At 42.2% G+C, this 15,122-nt stretch overlaps 1 long non-coding RNA gene across 2 annotated transcripts in view; it reads left to right on the top strand.

The window, feature by feature from the left end:
- The window catches only part of LOC149459383 (uncharacterized), a 187,892-nt gene that overhangs the window by 37,145 nt on the left and 135,625 nt on the right, over positions 1-15,122 (top strand). The gene's annotated exons all lie outside the window — the stretch shown is intronic.

Here is a 15,122-nt window from a genome sequence, read left to right as displayed (position 1 = left end):
ATGGGAATTGGAGGTGTGAGATGGGGAAACAGTTCTCATTGTTTGAACACTGTTTGTGCAGAGTAAATTAAATGTTCTGGACTGACATTCTGCGGTTTAGCCACAAGATGCCACTGTTTTCCTAACACAGCCTCAGAATGCATAGCTATTTCTATATTCATGAAGCGGTGGGGTTTTCACTCAGAGTTGAGAGAACAGGAAGAGGAGAGAGAGGAGCCATGTTTGGAGGATGGTGAATGAAGGAACGTGTGAGCAGAGAATCTGATGGCATCCAGGTGTGAGAGCATCCCTCAGTAACCAGAGCTGCAGCTAAGTGAAGATGATTGTGTCCAAGACCCTGATCCTGTTCAGAGAAAGGAAGATTGCTGCCAGGAATGCTGATGAGAGCAGAGGAACAAAGCAACATACACTGCGATACCGCATGCTTGTTGGAGAGATATTTGTTCTGTTCAGAGTCACCAGTGGATGCAAAGCAGACCCGGGTCGGTAAGATCGTGCACGCACCTCATTTCAGTGTTGGCGCCTAGAGACTGAGACCAGGCCTATAGTTAGTTAGGGTCTCTGTTTGTGTCAGACCACAAGTGTTATTACTGATCATTGGAAGGACTTCATAACTGAAAGCGACATTTCACATTGGAGAGCTGATAAAATTCCACAAACTCAAGCCAGACTGGCGTTTTGCTCAGAAGGAATACTCAGGCACGTGCTACATGACCAGTTATGGGAGAGGGAATACTGTAGATTTGTGTAAGATTGTAAGCTGTTGTGCTGCACCGCAGGCTAGCCCATACCTTACACCTATACACTGATTCTTGCTCTTTTAGGGTAATAACGGGTAAGGTGTGGCAGCTTAGTTGTGCCCGCCAGTAGGTAAATTACTACACCTTCTACCTTCATCCATCAGGAGGCGCCGTGCTATGCAGCACAAGAGTCTCAGCCTTTGGGCTGGGTGTATGTAAATTTATTGTATGTTCTCAGCATTGGTGGTTGTGTTTATTTGCCACATCTAAGTAAAATTCTGTTGTGGCAAAAGCTGGTGTTGGGGTTGCTTTCCTCATCCGTGATTTCACTGTATCCTGGGGAGCCCACCTAGGTACATGGCGTACAGAGGTATGGGTAGCCTGATACAGCCAACAAATCCAGGATTTTTTAAGGGCCATCTGAAGTTGACCGGTGACGTTGGTTTCCACAAGGACCACCACATCAGCCCGCAGAGATTTTAGATGGGACATAACTGCAGTCCGCTTAGGCCGAGCTCTCATACCGTGGACATTCCACGTCAGGAACTTAAGGGAGGCCATGGCACTATAAAAAATAAAAGATTGGGCAGGCGAATCCTCAAGTGCAGGACAAAGCATACAATAGAATCAGGAGACAGTACCAAATACAGGTATACGCCAATCTGGGATATAGGTAACCAAGCCCCATACATTGCATATGATGATATTGTGAAATCAACAATGGACAGCACAACATTCCTCTCAAGTTTGCCAACACAGTAAAAAACAAATTGGAACAAATAAGAAAATATAGACTCTGGAATAACATGGAGAAGGGAGCAAAACAGTGCATCCCCCTCCAGTTGGCCAGGGAAACCACACATAATTGATGTTGCAAAATAGAAAATAAAAAACACCAGAGCACCAGAACACCAATGCCATATCTGAGTTCTACGGACAAAAAACAACATTCACTCCCAGGGCATGGGAGCAGAACTCCAGGTACTAGGGCAGCGAACAATTAGCTTAAAAGCAGTACACAACTCAGGCTGCAAGGTGTCCCATTGAGAGAATAAAAAAACAAAAATAAACCCAGGAAAAACAAAAAATAATAAAAAAATAAAATAAAGGAGAGGGGAAAGAAAAAGGAAAGAGGGGGAAGAAAAAAGAAAAAGGGAAAACATAACAAGAAGGAAATGTAAAATAAGAAAAAGAAGGGAGAGAGAGGGGAACAAAATAATACAAAGTAAAAAAAATTGAAAGAAGGAAAGAAAGAAAAAAATAAACAAACAAAAGAAGGGAAAAGAAAAATAACAAACAGGAAAAACAAAGAAAAGAGACTTGAGGAAGAAGGGAAGAGAAAAAGAAGACCAAGTAAAAGGGGGAGACACCAAACACCTAGAGAGGAAGGGCCCAGGACTCACAAAAAAGGGGATATAGGAGACAAGGAGAAAGGAGCTGAAGCTGAAACACAAAACATAGAAAAGGAGTCTGTGACTAAGACATTCTGGAATGGGATACTTCCCTTCTCCCTGGTAAGACGAAGAATAGTATCACGGTCCCGGTACTTAAGAAATTTAGCAATAAATGTGCGTGGTGGGGCCCCCTTAGGTGGAGGTCGAGAGGCCAAGCGATGGGCGCGCTCCACCAAGAAGGTAGGGGAAAATGCCTTTCTACCATAGGTAGTAGTAAGTAGCGACTCCAAAAAGGATGCCAGGTCGGAGCCGTCAACATTCTTGTGCAGCCCGACAAACCGGAGATTGCATTGGCGAAGCCTGTTTTCCATCTCATCCTGCTTTTGCAGCACCGTATGGAGCTGATGTTGCAGGCGTTCGGTGGTGACTTGTAATGGCAGCAAATTGTCCTCCACATGACTAAGCCACCTTCCACCTCCATAGCGCACTCTCAGAGTTTCTGTTAATCCTGTCAAATTAACGAGATATCGATCTTCACCTCCCCAATCTTAAAAGTTAAGGTACTCTGGCAGTTAGAGATTGCCTCCAGCACCTTGCTAGTGTCAGACTTCACTGGTTCCTCCGAGGCAGAGGCCTTGGCTCCATCTTCTACCGTGATGTCCCGCTTCCTATGGCGGAACTGATCGAGTTTACCGCCTGCGTCAGCACCCTTCTTTGGCGGGGACATAGTACCAGGAGATGTAGAAAAATTTAGCGCGGCAGGTGTTAGTGTGAGCAGGATAGTAGTTAGGATCAGCAAAAACGGATGATTCTCAGACGGAGCTCCCAGAAGTGCACCCTAAGTCATGCTGCTCCAGGACAAGCCCCCTCAAATGCTCTTTTTTATGTGTTATGTAATGAAATAATATTTTTTTCTCAAAGTACACTATGGTATTCATATTTATTATACTGTGCGTTTTTTCCTTAAAAAGTATTTTCAAATCTATTCATCTTCATAAAAATTATATTGTGACTGAGTCTAATGTTACCAAATGCAACATAGGGCATGTTGTTTCATGAATAAATATCACATGAATTGTGAAGTTGCCATTTTTTTCTACTGTCCTTACCTAGATCAATAATCACAATTTACGTCTTAACATATGTATTGTGCTAAAAAAGAAATAATTCAGATGAATGCATTTTGCAAGCTTATAAAAAAGTGAAATAAAATTAACCCAAAATCATTGCAGTTTCCCTTCAAAATGCAGTATGCATATAGGAAATTGATGAAATGTCTTGGTGGAAAATAAATTTAAAGAATTAAAGAAAAAAGAAATTGTGTTGTGCTGCTGCTAATCAATAATCCTGTTGAGAATCAGTAAATAATAACATGTGACAAAATAAATAATATGTGACAAAATAAATAGCATCAATATATATAGTCCATTACAAATTCTGATCACATATGAATTCACATATATAAATACAGTCTGTGAATTGTGCCGGCTATAATCCCAAATTACACTGCTATTCCAAGACGTAATGAACAAATTCAAAGTTGTGATCCGCCTACTGTTGAGTGAGCTCAATACCCCGGTGCTGTGAGAATATTCACTTAATGTGCATCACCACACTCATGTGTATAGATAAGAGCCTTAAGGTATTGATCTATTAGGTAAACAGGTCAAAGCATGCTTTTCCCCTTCATTGGAGGTCTGCATAGACATCTCAGTATTGCTCCCAGGTCTCCCGCTTTCCTCCACTGCACATACATTGTGTCTGGGTCCTATTGGATACTTTCCCACTGCTATAGTTCTGCAGGACAAAGCTCAAAACAAAAGGAAGCCGCCATAGTGCAGTATGTTGAAAAAAACAGCTAGTTTAATAAAATTTACACTCACATATAGATTCAAAACCACTAAAAGTAAATACTGATTCCATGTATTCACCATTAGACTTCCCATAATATCTCCAGTGTTTCGACTCTCCTGTCACCAAGCTCCTCCCTGAAAGAATTGACCACACTATCCTATATGTTAACAAGTATGTAACCTATTGGTTGTTGGATCTGTAGTCCACTCCTTTTTTCATTTCACATGTGTTATGCTGCTATAAATAATGACCAGCATATAGGTGACTGCCCCATATTTTTGCAGCATCTCAATATTTATATGTAATTTTGGGAACACTGGCCATTGTGTGGCATCGAAATACATCTGATTAATCACAATTTTTGTATTTGCTGGAAGGGAATGCGATTTTGTGAATGCATGACCAACCTAAAGGTACAGACATTAGATGGTGGTTGGAATACCAAAAAGTCTTTTGTAAGAAAGTTCTTTTCACAAAAATGCCTGTTCAATGTAGCTTAATATAGAGGTTTGGGCCTATGGAAGAAGGAATGGGTGTTCTCAACATACTACTTCATTGTTAGCATACCTCAGGGCTGAAAAAGTCAATAGTGGTTGCTCAGATAAACCCATTTCTTCCAGAAGACTTGTCTAAGGAATGTATTTCAGGGCTGAGAAGTGCATACAGATATACAATAGTTGCCAATATAATCATAACTGTCCACACAAGGCAGAATGTCTGTAGGACCTTCAGTCAAAATGTATGATAACCAGGTAGCTAAAATAATCTTCAGAGAGTAACCAGCTAACCTAATTAGCTATGCATTAATTCAGAACATTTTCAATGCTAAGACTAACAGCAGATGGTGCCTGTGCATCTATCATATATGGACTTGTAGTCAGATGATGCCTCCAGTGGGCTGTATGGATTCTTTCAACCCGTTTTAATTTCTCTCATTAGGCAGAAACGTTTAAACTGTGCTGAGCATAAAAAAGAAAATAATATTTCTCTTCAGTGTCTGTATTTAAAATGGTAAAAAAAATGTAAATGCAAATCACACAAGATAGCATAAGGAAATAATGCATTAAAATGCATTTTTGTTGGATAAAAACATTATTTTTTATATGAATACTTGTCACTGTCAGAATTTGTGATACAAATGCAGGATGAAATTTTGCATGAATTGGGCACCATGAGTGTGGCTGGTTATACACTAATACAATTCCATGTGAAAATTTTCAAATACTTGTTCAATATTCTAATATTCGAGTCAAATTGAAATTTGTTTTCAACTGTGGTGATGAAAAAAATTTGAAGGGGCAGGGTGGAATTTTTTTTTCGTATAAACACATTTCTAATTGTGAATTTTGTTTTTGTTTAGGAAAAATCATACATATTGTAATGAAACCTATTTTAACATATCTGTGATTATGTTATGATACAGGATTTATATTCAATTACATTCAAATCTGGACAAAATGTTAAGAGCTTTCAAACAAAACTAATTGGCATTAGAAAATTAGATGACAAGAAAGAACGTTCTAAGAATGTTCTAAGGATAATTTTCATAGGAAAGTGTATAAAATTCTACTAGGATATGGCCAGATTTAGTGTTTAGTGCGAGGAACCTGTCACTGCTGGCTTTTGGCATGGGGTTGAAAAAGTGTTAAGTAAGTACCCTGCACGCCCCCACCCAACCTTTAACCTGACCAAGGCACCTCGACCTCCCTTCAGTTGAACCCTAAAATGTAACCCATCCCACTTAATTTCAAACATAACCACCCCAACACTTATCTGTTAAAGTGGTTGTAAAAGATGAAGTTTTTTTTACCTTCATGCATTCTACGCATGAAGGTAAAAAATCTTCAGTGTGCATTTCCCACCTCAGCACCCCCTAATACTTACTTGAGCCCAATCCTGATCCAGCAGGGTGCATCAGAGCAGCGGCTGTCCGGTCTCTCCCTCCTCATTGACCAAGACACAACAGTGGGAGCCACTGGCTGTCAACCACAGCCAGTGTGGAGGGGCCAAGCTACACTCTGCACATGTTATGCAGCAGCTTCCTTGGGGGAGGGGTTCCAGAAGCACTGGCGGGGGACCCATGAATAGAAAGAATGCACTTTGCAGAGGTAAGTATGACATGTTTGTTTGTTTATTTCAAAAAGCTGAACCTTTATTATCACTTTAACATAGCCCTGAAACATTTGTTATTAACTAAAGAGACTCTGTCACTTTGCCTATTCAGGGAAAAGTTACAGAGCAAACCCTGTGTAAGATCGATGGTGTTGCACCTTACACAGGTCGATGATGTTGCCCCACTCTTCACATGGTAGTGTTTAGCCTAGTGATTTACAGCTCAGATCGGAGTACTGCATTCTGGGAGGAGGTGACTCCCTCATACTCAGAAGTAGTGTGGGGCTAGATGTTCGAGTTGAACATTAGTTCGACTTGAACATCGGCCATTCGTGTGTTCGCCTGCCATACTCCACAATGCACTGCTCCCTGACAGTGTATTGTGATTGGCCAAAGCAGTGCACCACAGGTCAGATGCACTGCTTTGGCCAATCACAGCTCATGATGACGTCCCGGTGCAGCTGCCTGACAGGAGCCAGCGTCGAGAGTGGAGCTTTTTCTTTTTTTACTTTTTTTGGGTCGACGGTGGCGGCGGGCATCATGATTGACGTTGGATCTACTTCTGGGGACATTTTTTATTTTTTTTAATAAAGGACATGTCAAAGACTGTCTACTGTCATTTTTTACTGTACACTTTTTTTTTTAGAATGAGTAGCTGTACCATGTACCCGATACTCATTCACATGGGAGGGGCAGGATCTGGGGGCCCCTCTGTTAAAGGGGACTTCCAGATTCCGATAAATCCCCCGTCTGTAGACCCTCACAGCCACCGGCCACGGTTGTAGGGTAGAGGCCCTTGTCCACATCCACATGGGGACAAGGTGCTTTGGATGGGAGCCCCGGTACCCCAAAGCACCACCCCATGTTGAGGGAATGTGGCTTGGTATGGTTCAGAAGGGGGGGTGCTCGCTCGCTCCCCCCTTACCTGACCTGCCTGGCTGCATGCTTGGATAAGGGTCTGGTATGGATTTTGGGGGGGACCTTGTTGGAAGACAACATGTTTCTATATCAGACATTTATGGATTCTTACTGCCTGATTATCAAAGAACCATTTGGCCTGTTGAATGTCATGTTAGAAAGTAATTACAACAGGGCGTGTATAACATAAGGCTGCATACATAAAATCCTAGTCCTGGGAGTTCACACAAACCCCCTAGCGGTGGGGCATTGAGATAAGAGAGCCTCAGCCCAGATTCTCTGGTGACATGAAGATTAAAAGGACAGATTACATGGCTTCAAGCCAAAAGGAAGAAATCGGTTGTGGACTGAAATGTTGACCTGGGTCATAGCATTGTTGGCAATATAGCAGTGCTCGCTGGTGGAGATGACATACTTCCAGGAGGATGGCTGGGGTAATACTATACTTCCTAATGGGTAGGGAGGACAGCCCCTTATGAGTTATGGATGTTCGCTCATTGGACGGAGAACTACACCAGGCAGGTCAATAGTGTGTGTGTGGGTGGTGCCTGAGAGAGCTTTTAAACACAGTTCTGGCCATGCTTCCTTCTCTCTTTGTTCCCACTTTCTACCTGGGACCCAGATAAAGGATACTCAGCTTTGAGGAGGAACTTGCGTAAAGTATCATCTTTGCTTTTATTTCTATATACTCTGTAATATTGATTTAGATTTCTCTGTTAGCATTTTACTTCCTTCATAAATAAATAAGACCTTGCTTCTTTGAGCATTGTGTTTGTTATTAGAGCTAATATTGCAGTATATTACATCCATCAATATTGTCAGAGCTTAGATATCTATATTAATTAATTATAGGGACCGACAAGATAGTACATAATTTTAATATAAATAGGGGGATTCCAGAAACACCACACCCACAATTTTTATTTCAGACCCCCACGCCATTTTTTTTTTTTAATTTTGGCGTAGGGGTTCCCCTCAAAATCCATACCAGACCGGAAGAGCTTGGTATGGTTGGGTGGGGGGACCCAATTGTTTGTTTTTTTTTATTTTTTTATTGCCACAATTCTTTTTGCATTCAGCTGTCAGTGGGGAGCTGAAACATTAAAGAATGTTTTTAGTAGCTGTACGGTATCTTACCTCATACTCAGATGCGGTAAGATTCCGCTTAGTGAACTGTCCCCTCTGTTCAATGTTCGCAGTCGAACTTTTGTTATGTTTGAATGTTCAACCAGGAACTGAACAGGGAGGTGTTCGGCCCATCACTACTCAGAAACACTGAGCATTTCTCGAGGGCTCTGACAAAGCAGCAAAGGGGCAGAATCTCTTTAACCCCTTGATGCCGATGTAACACAAATATGCGGCTTCACAGAACTGGGCTTCTTTCCGTGGTGCCGCATATTTGCGTACCTACGCGCTCCCAGCACAAAGACTGCGGTGTCACTGAGAGCCCTGGGTCCCATTCTACCGAACGGGACCCGGGACTCCCGATTCTGGGTCACATGATCGCTGTCATAGCCTCTGATTGGCTATCATAGTGATCAGTCACTGTACAGCCCAGCCCCCTTGTTTTTTTTTCCTCTCTATGAATGGAGGAGAGAGGAAAAAAAAGAGGGAACAGAGGCAGCTGCATAGTGACAGGGGAACACTGACATCTGGAACAGAGGCAGCTGCACAGTGACAGGGAAACACAGATTGGGACCCAGGCAAGGAACAGTGGCAGCAGGAAACTGACAGAGGGCAGGACACTAATGGGCACACTGCAAAGATGTCATTTTTGGAATTACATTTCCCCTCCTTGATTGCTTTTTGTGTCAGATGATACACCTCGGCAATATAGTAGACTGGACAGACCTAGAGCTCCTGAGCTGTCATTTCTAGAACCCCACCTCCATGGGCGGTACTACAGCAAGCAGGGATGAAAATACATCCCTGCTTGCTGTATAGAACTACAGAGAGGATGTACCAAGACCGGTGGCTGGGGGAATGGGAGGAATAGCAGCTGCTGGTCTTACAAACAGGAAAACAAAGAGAATTAACAGTTTCATTTGAAAATCAGGCTATTTCAAAACAACTACTGAGTGAAACAGAAGATGGATGACATATTTAATGAAAGTAGGCACTCAGCAAAAAGGACATGTAAAAAATGTTTTGCCCGGGGTTCTGCTTTACTGGATCTGATCTCAATATAGCAATATGCACGAGAGCAGCGGCTTTCCTGAGCCTCTCTCTCTCCTCAGTGGGATCCATTGGCTAGTGAGGAGGAGCAGGGCTGAATCGGGAGCATGCCCGCATGAGTGCCCCCATAGGAAGTGGCTGCTTACGTGGGCACTTGCTGAAGGGGTGGAGCCAGGAGCGCTGACGGGGGGAGGAGTAAGGATCAGGGCTGCTCTGTGCAAAACCATTGCACAGAGCATGAAAGTATATTATGTTTGTTTTTTTTTCTATTTTAACCTTTAGAATCACTTAACCTAGTTGATTCTTCTTTGTTGTGTTGAATGAGGGGAAGAGAGGAGGACTGAGACACTTCCAGAGTCCTAGTCATTTCCAAGTATGAAATGCTGAATCCCTCAGAATGTGGTGGAGAAGGAGGCTTATGCCAGGGTCTGGAACTCAGCTGAGCTCATAAAGAGGATTATCTGTTCATAAAGGAGACATATGTATTTAAGTATTAGGCTGTGTGCTGTCCTACTAATGGTTTGCCAACAGCTAGCTAAAAAAAAACTGACAGAAGCAGCATTGTGTTTCATCCCAAAACTGAATTTACTTCTGTGAATAGTTCTGTAAAACTGCAGTACAATTACATAAACTGAAGTTACAATATCCTTGTGTACGTCTCTCACAAATGCATACAATGAACACATTTCTTGCAAACAGCTACTTACAAAGCACATTAAATACATAAATGCAATTTGGATATATACATGACTTTAACAAACACAAAAAATGAACTTACAGGCATATATGTATCAAAGGGAGAATAGAGGAGAATTTCGCTGGTGTTCTTCAGGAAGCTAAAATGGCTGCAGCGGTAGATGGGAAATCTTTATTATTACATTCCCTATTCTTGTTGAAAGGAATAATAAACACAGGTGCAGTTGGAGTAGCAATAGATGACATACTACTCAACACAATGATGATATACAGAACAGTCCCTGCCTGGTACAAATATATACCACTACTATATATCTTTGAATTATGGTAATGTTTAAGTAGGTAACTCTTTCTTCTGGAAAAGGACTGCTATATCTGAGACAGGTATACTTTAACAATCTCCTGATTGATGATTTTAACCTCTGCTACAAACATCTCCTGTGGGACACATTTGATAATGACTGTTTATGCTTCAGTAGGCACAGATGTAAGTCTTGAAACTGAAAGGTGCAGCACTAAAATCTATATTAAATCCAATAATTGTCCGATAATAAAGATACTGATGTGTAAATCATAAAATTAGGAATAAATAATATAAAATATAAATGTTCATGAAGTGACAGTTCGTGCTAAGTGCCACTCAAATCTGTTGAGTACTCCAGTATTCAGTGATGTGCCAAAAGGTGTGGTAAAAATACGCATGTACGTTGTATAGCCAGAGGTCCCCTTTAAGGATGGAATGGATGAGGTAAGCCTGGTACAGGTTCTCCTTCCTCTGAATGGTGTGCAGCCCTATGGATGTTTCCTGGATATAGAAGGATCTATTCCTGCCAGAGGTCCCCTTTAAAGGATGGATGGGTGTTTACAGCGTGTAGTGGAAAACTCCCTCCTCCGGGTTCTGTGGGAAACTGCAGCAAACTTCCAGGGTGGGCTCTGCAAATTAATGGTTCTAAAGGACCTGAGTAATATACCAGTTAAACTCCCTCACAATAACCAATTTTTGGCTAAAGCAGTCAAATCGCTCCTTGACAAGAAACATCTGGTCATTAGACCAGCAGATAAAGGGGGGGTGGGTGTAGTAATCCTTAATAAATCTGATTATATGGTGGAAGTAGCACCAAATGTAATCATATGATATTCAGAATTTTAGATCATGTACATAGTGACGCATACTCAGCCTGTGTTGGCTCTCAGATATGAGGAAAGCATCTCCTTCAGACATGCAATTCTATTCGCTGAATGCTAGAGGTCTTAATATCCCTGAAAATGGTCCATGGTCCTCCAGGAACTCCACAGACATTGAGTTCACATAACATTCATACAAGAGACACACTGTAAGCAGACGACTGCCCCGACACTGACTAACTTCCCCACAATGTATTATGCCTCTAATCCCTCAACCAGGACAAGGTAAGTTGCTATTCTTTTTGCATGGACTGTCAAATTTTGTCTTGAGGACCAGAGGATTGATTCTCAGGGTCACTACATTTTCCTTAAGGGTACTATCGAAAAAATACCAGTCACACTGGCGAATGTTTATAGCCCTAACGAGAAACACATGGCTTTTTTCGGACTGTAGGTGAAGAATTAGCATCTTTTGCCTCTGGAATGTTGATCCTGGGTGGAGATTTGAATCTTTCTTTAAATCCGTCATTGGACTCTTCCAATGGTACCACGTCCATCCCTTAAAGGGCCGTTTGCTCTATAAAGCAACAACTTTCTTCTTCATGATACTTGCCGATTTCCACACCCGGTAAATAAAGATTTCACATACTTCTCAGTGCCCCACCAAAAATATTCCAGACTAGATTATTTCTTTATTACCCAAACAGATTTGTCACGCCTGTGGAAAGCCACTATTGAACCAATGACCCTCTCAGATCATAGCCCTATCATGATGACCCTGGACCTTACGAAACAAGGTCATACCCATAAAATCTGAACGTTTAATCCTGCTATGCTCAAGGACTTGCCCACGCAATAAGCTATTCATACAGTGCTTCAAGACTTTTTCCATAACAATAATACTACAGGGATCTCTCCTCTCACACTTTGGGAGGCTCACAAAAGTGTGATCCGCGGCGAATGTATTCCCCTAGCCACTAAATTTATGAAAGAGAGACAGGCGCACGTTTCTTCTCTACTGATGCAAATTCATGCTTTGGAGGCTGCACACAAGTAAACATTGGTTCAAATGACCTTAGCCGAGCTCACTTCAGCTAGGAAATTGCTTTTGGAGGAACCAGGGGGACAAACCCGATGTCATTTCACACTTAGTCATACCTTTTACTATGAAAATGCCAATAAATCTGGCAAACATTTGGCCAGGATGACGAAAGCTAAAAGGGCAGAGCTCACAATACACATGATTCATGATGCTAGAGGTCAGATGTTTCAAAAACAGAGGATATAGCTCACCAGTTCCTTCAATTTTATCCGAATTTGTATAACCTGAGACCCACCTGTGCATCAGATGCCCAGAATGAATGCAGACAGTGGCTTACCTCACAATACCAGAGTAGTAGTGGTTTACCGAACGTCTTGGAGTGGACAGCAGTGGCCCTAGAAAAGCCTCTCACTGTAGAAGAACTGGGGAGGCCATAACTTCATCTAAACCTGGGAAGAGCCCCGACCACGATGGCTTAACACTTCAATATTATAAGAGTTTCTTAGATGTCCTGGCACCTTACTGGCTATCAGCGCTCAATTCCCTTACAGATGGTCATTCTCTGTCATCGCATATGCTATAAGCTTATATAACCGTTATCCCCAAGAAAGGTAAAGACTCCTCCCAAGTGATGAATTATAGACCTATCTCTCTACTTAATGTGGATTTGAAATTGCACACCAAAATTTTAGCAGCCAGACTTCTTCCTTTACTATCACATCTGATATCTTTGGACCAAGTGGGTTTTGTCCTGGGTAGGGAGGCAAGGGATAACTCTGTAAATGACCTTAATAATCACCATTGGCTTACTAGTAAATCCTGTCCTGGTTTTTTCTTGTCCATGGATGCTGAGAAGGCATTTGAAAAGGTGGCATGGGATTTCATGAAGGAAGTTCTTTCTGCGATTGACCTGGATCATGATATGCAATCGAGGATTTCTGTGCCACCCGGTGCCACAGGCAAGAGTGTGAGTAAATGGTCTACTGTCGAACGCTTTCCCTATCTCCAATGGAACATGACAGGGGTCCCCCCTCTCCCTGATTCTTTTCATTATTACCCTCAAGCCCTTTCTGCCCAGTATCCGCTCTAATCCTGATATTCAAGGTGTACGTATAGCGGGCCATGAATATAAAACAGCGGCTTATCCTGATGATGTACTCTTCTTCCTTATGAAACCACAAACTATGCTTCCAAATCTATTACGTGACTTGAAGGTGTATGGGGAGATTTCCAACTTTAAGGTGAATCTGTCAAAATCTTTTGTTCTCAGTGTCTCTTTACCTTCGGACTTGGTCTCCAAATGTCAAGATACTTTCCCCTTCATATGGCGAACGACTTCTATCACATACCTAGGCATTCAGCTTCCCACTAATCTATCTGAACTTTATCCAAAAAATTTTTGCCACTCTTAATATCTCTCCAACAAGACATCAAGATGTGGGATAGGCCCAGGATACTGTATGTTATGCAATCGATCCCTATCTGGCTACCCAGTTAATTTTTTAAGAGCTTATACAACTTAATCAACTCCTTTATATGGAGTAAGAGACCTCCACGGATTAGTGTGAAATGTCTGGTACGCTCGAAACTCAAAGGTGGTATTGGTCTTCCCAACTTTAAACGATACCACCAGGCGTGTCATCTTGTTCGATTAGTGGACTGGCATATTCATGGTAAGACTAAGGACTGGATTTCCCTGAAACAAGTCTTTTCATTATACTTTCTGACTGCCGTCCCATGGAATACGCACTCTTTCCCGACAGATACCCTAAATGCACACCCTCTGATTGCGGAAACTTTACGATGCTTCTGGGTGCTGTGCAGCACCTCTGCCATATCCTCCATTCCTGGGCCCATGACCTTAATTTTTCAAAACCCTGAGTTCTTGCTGGGTCTTGCCCGAAGTTTCAACAAACGTGTGGCCTTCAACAGAGCCCTAGAGCTGGTGAATTCTTTGTCAAGGCGGATTTGTTTCTCAGCAGCTCCTCTCATCCTGGACAGAAGAGAAGACCTTCCCGGTAAATCATCCAAATGACTTGGGTAATCATACCCAAGTCATTTGGATGGTATATACATTTAGAGACAATCCATGTGGGCAGAAACACTATCAGGACTAGGAAAAACAGTCCACACATTATTTTCCCAGAATGAAGGGGCAAGACTAGCCAGGACATCTTCTTTAGAGACTGTATCACCTGCTTCACTCACTCTTCGAGGTTTTAAAACACCTGCTTCACCTCCTTTATTTGTATACGGTCCTTCAGGCTTGGAATGGAATCTTCTTTATCCTGCTTGCATGGATCCAGGTATTAGCTTGTTCAGTTAGGACAGCCATCCGGGTCACCGCAACCACTGTAGTTGGTGGTCCAAAGGGGTATTCTTGCTTCTTATTCCGATTCAGTTGTTTAATGACCACAACATCACCCGGTACAATGGAGTGGGTTGGTTCCTGTGAAGGCAAAGGAAGAGTGCAAGCTACTTTGCCATAAACACTGTTTAATTTGTCAAACACGTTTTTACAATACTCTTCCTGTATTTGCTCCAGGTCCCCTCTTTCTATCACTAGGGGCTTTCTAGCCCAAGGAGTGGGAAATAGTCTACCCATTAGGATCTCAAATGGAGAGAGACCATTTGTCTTAGAGGGAGTCATTCTGATCTCAGCCAAGTCTGCTGGCAGTGCATTTTTCCACTTGTGATAAGTTCCTCCTGTGGCCTTCCTGAGCTTGTCTTTGATTGTCCTATTCATTCTTTCCACTATTCCTGAACTTTGGGGATGATAGGGGATATGAAACTTCCACTCAATCTGGAGCAGTTTCACCAATTCCTGACATACCTTGGATGTGAAAGCTGGCCCGTTATCAGAATATATCTGAACTGGGCACCCCCATCTTGGAATTACTTCCTGAGTCAAGATTTTGACTACAGTCTTACTATCCTCTCTTGTTGTCACAAAGGCCTCTACCCATCTGGAAAACATGTCCACTATTACCAGCAGATACTCCCGTTGTGTACCCATTTTGGGCATGTGAGTGAAATCAATTTGCAAGTGTGTGAAAGGTGAGGAAG

This window comes from Staurois parvus, unplaced genomic scaffold, assembly GCF_062004578.1.
Source record: "Staurois parvus isolate SC_StPar_1 unplaced genomic scaffold, SC_StPar_1.0 ptg000262l, whole genome shotgun sequence".
Lineage (NCBI taxonomy): Eukaryota > Metazoa > Chordata > Amphibia > Anura > Ranidae > Staurois > Staurois parvus.
The sequence above is the reverse complement of the archived record's forward strand: the minus strand, read 5'-3'. Positions and strand labels throughout refer to the sequence as shown.